We start from the raw sequence: 4,136 nt of genomic DNA, 5'->3' as shown, positions 1-4,136 counted from the left end.
ATGAATAAACTAATTTGGCTAAATCTCAAAGTTCATAGAGTGGAGTAAAATGTCTAGAAAGGTAGGTGGATGCCCAATTGCAAAGGGTTTTAATGTCCCATTGTGGTCTTTTTCTTTTATCCTTAGAGAGTCAGTCACTACAGATTTTTGAGCAGGGGAGTGACAAGTTCTGAACACTGCCCTAGGAACATTTTCCTGGAAGTCACTTAAAGAATAAATTAGGAAGGACAGAGATCAGAAGCAAAGATACTGATTAAAATAATCCATGTGAGAGGTAATGAGTGTAGTGAAAGCATGAATGGAAGAGACAGAAGCTAGAGATGTGGAAAAAGAATCAGCAACTTTGATTATTTCTGTTTTGAATTTATATACATACATATATATATATATATATATATATATATATATATATATATATATATATACACATACACATATGAGGCAAAGGTAAGAAAATAGTCAAAGATGACCCCCCTGGGTTATAAGAGAAAATGTTGATATTTTCAAAAGAAATAGTAAATTTAGAACTATAGGGAAGAGAGACTTAAGGGAGGAGATAATAAATTCTACTTAGATATGTTGGATTTGAGATGTCAATGACAAATTGAAGTGATGTACAATAGTCAGATGATAATGGGGCTAGAGTTGAGAGATTGAAGCTAAAGAGTACAAGAATCTAGGATATAGAGGGTGCTTAATAAATACTTAATAATATATATTTATATATATACATATATACATTTCTATATAATACATACATATGTACTCCTACATAGATATACATAATAGACATATAGATAGATAGATAAATAGATAGAGTGACTGCGAAAATGTGGATTCAAGACTCTGAATTGCCAAAATTGTAAAGATAATTTTTAGTGTCTTGGTTTAAATCAAAAACAAGTGGTCGCCATGGGAAAAATTCCCAAATATGAAATACCCAAGTCAGCTGGGTTTTATGGAGATTTTAATTAATATAAATGAAGGAATTAAGGGAAGGGAGAGAGACAGAGTAAGAGGAAATAGTAGGAAAAGGCTAGGGCCTAGGCCTTTTCCCTTTAAGAGAGGAACTAAGTCAGTCTTTAATCACTCACCACAAGATCTTTCCAAGCCAAACTCTAAGCTGAAAGAAATCAAACTACCTTGAACTGGTTCAGATAGCTCCTTTTAAAGAGAAATTTCTCTTGTGTCACCTTCCCTTAATAATCATGTCTACCAATCACAGTAGATGCTTTTCCTAGGATAGCACATTCTTAGTTTTTAGTTCTGAACTTCTCTGGGTAGATTATATCTTCTGAGTACTTCACACCTCATTGTTAAGCTTGCCCCTTGCAAGTTGCCTGACCTTTCAGTGATTAATTTGACCTTCATTGGTACTTAGCAACCTTTTGTATTAGATCTAAAAATAGACCTAATTTAAGGGCTTTTGTCTCACTATAAGTATGGGTTAAGTACATTTTCATTGTTCAGTAAGGAGATTACAACTTTACCTTCCCCTAAAGTATGCCTAAGTATGGGTGGAATAATGTTAAAATTCCCAATACATTCCTGACCAAGTACCTCCATTGTTTAAATGGAGAATAACCTTAACCATAACCTTAAGATAATGTTCCAAGCTAGAGTCTGAGAAAATTTAATATTCACAATAGATAGATAGACAGATAGATAGATAGATAGATACATAGATAGATGATAGGGAGATATTTGGGAGCTATTAGCTAATTTAATAAACTGCTTCAAGATTTTAAAAGTATTTTACATATACTATCTTATGTAATAAAGATGCAAACTGACTCAAAACTACTACTGATAAAATAGAGAATGGTAAACTGAGGGGAATCTGTTTCTTCTTACAATGGCTATTGTTCTCTGGCTGCTAATAGGAACCTGAGACTGCTTATTGGTAATGGAGGGATGCTGGTACACAGGGGAACTATTTATAAAGGAATGCCCTGGGATTTACTCTGGGGTTTGCCTATTGATCACTACTGATTGCTGATGGGTCAATCTATTTCCTAACACCTTCCTCCCTTACTCCCTCCTTTAACCAACCTCTCTCTTCATGTCTCTATCACACTTACTTGATATTTTCATCAGCTTTGGAATACAGATGTTTTATTATCTCCATTTTACCATTGAAGTACATGAGATCAAGATAGATCAAATAATCTTTTCCAGGATCCCAAAGCTAGTAGATATTTGAGATAAAAGTTTGAATCCAGGACTTTCTGACTTCAAATCTACTGTTCTATCTACTACATAGAAGGGCACTGAATATATGGTAGGCAATGAGTCCAAAAAGAGGGAAATGTACAGAGAGAAAAGTGAAAAGGCCTCCTAGAACAGAGCTTCTCAGTTCATCTAGTGCTTAGAGAAAGAGAGATAATGATTCAAAAATAAAATTTGGAAGAAATTACAAGACACAAAGCGATCCAGAGCAGTTTAATGAATAGATGAATGGGTGAGAATAGGGCATTAAAAAAATAGAGCAAATGACAGTATTGAAAGATTTGGAGATATTAAAGTACAGGAAGACTGAGAATAGATTGATTTTAGGAGTTAACAGATCACTGAAAATATCTGAAAAAACTGTTCAAATTAAATGCGAGAAGGGTCAAAAGACTGGTAGTGAACTGTGAACAAGTTGTGGCAATTAGAATAGAAGGTCTTTTGTAGGAATTTGGTTTTGCAAATGCATAAAAACATAAGAAAATTTTTGATGTGATAGTAAAGTGAGGGTTGTCCTGTTTCCTTTCTAAAGATGGGACTACTTTTGTTTGTTTATTTTGTAGACTGTAGAAAAGGAACCTGTTAATGGACAGAATTTGATCATGGAAAAGATTGAGTCACCAACAAGGCAATATTTAAGAAACAAAGGGCTGGGATAGTATAGAATAAAATTATTTTCAAGGCTCAACTGGAAAAATTGCTCTTAGCCTGGCAAAGTCAGATATTGGAACAAAGGAAGAATTTAAAGTTACTGTACAAGATTTCTGTTTTGTAGAGTAAAGGAAAAGAGAGAGTTCTCAGTAAAATAGGATGCAAGATTCCTACTTAAAGAAAGGGCACAGGACGTGTCATAGTGGGCACAAGGAAAAAATATATGGAAAAACTCCCACAGGAAACCTGTTACAGCATTGGTCAGAGAAGAATAAAAGGATAGACAGCACAGGGAGAACCCAGAAGGAATCATAGAACAAAAACATAATGAACCCACTTGACATGGCTATGTGACTTCTTCCAGGCATATTCAGCAATAGAGAGAAAACTTTTTTAAAAAAATAAATAGCAACATGTGTGACTTGTCTTTTCATTTTGTCACTGCACAAGCAAGGTTGTTTGCATAAAATGTTTCATGTTTACAGCAGACATAAGAGGTAGCCAGGTTGCTCATTAATCAGTGTGATGATCATATCTGGGCACTTAGCACCCCAAAGAGATAATAATCCCTCCCTATATCCTCTCCTCCATTATAATTCTGCCGACTACAGGGGGAGAACTATTGGGACTGTTTCAAGAGAGTAGAACTATGTCTCTCAAGATAATCATAAATTTTTCATTATGCTGTACAGCAAAATCATGCATTTCTCCCTCCTCCCAGCTTCTCTCTTTTTCTACCCAGATTTGTATATCTTGGAGGCTGTCTGAGATTTAGGGGATAAGAATTTCTTTTCTTTCCTAAAAAAGAAAATGGAGATGTTTTCTTTTGCAGAAGTGTAGCCTTAACACTGTGAATTTTAGTTTTATTCTACCCTGCTTATTCTTTAGAATACTAGCAACCAGGAATGTATAGACCCCCACTTAAAAATTGGGTGTGGGGGAGGAAGGCCTTTGACCAGAATGTGCTAGCAAGTGACAAATCAGAAACAACTGACTGACTTCCCTGGGCTGTCCTAAGCCAAGCTTAAGTCACCATTTGTACATGTGAGACATAGGAAATGATGTAAAGAACTGCCTTTATATTTCATGTCACTTTCTGTGAGAGGGGCTTTTGTGGCTTTTGCAGACTCGAGTGGTAAAACTTGACTCAGAGGAGCTCTGAAATGTGAGTCCTGAGACTGCTTCCTTTAGGCGACCACGTGGTGAGTGTTAAGGCTGACTTTCCTTTCCCTTGACTATTGTGAAGGTTCCAACCT

This window comes from Monodelphis domestica, chromosome 8 (assembly GCF_027887165.1).
Source record: "Monodelphis domestica isolate mMonDom1 chromosome 8, mMonDom1.pri, whole genome shotgun sequence".
In the NCBI taxonomy this organism is placed as follows: Eukaryota; Metazoa; Chordata; class Mammalia; order Didelphimorphia; family Didelphidae; genus Monodelphis; species Monodelphis domestica.
The sequence above is the reverse complement of the archived record's forward strand: the minus strand, read 5'-3'. Positions refer to the sequence as shown.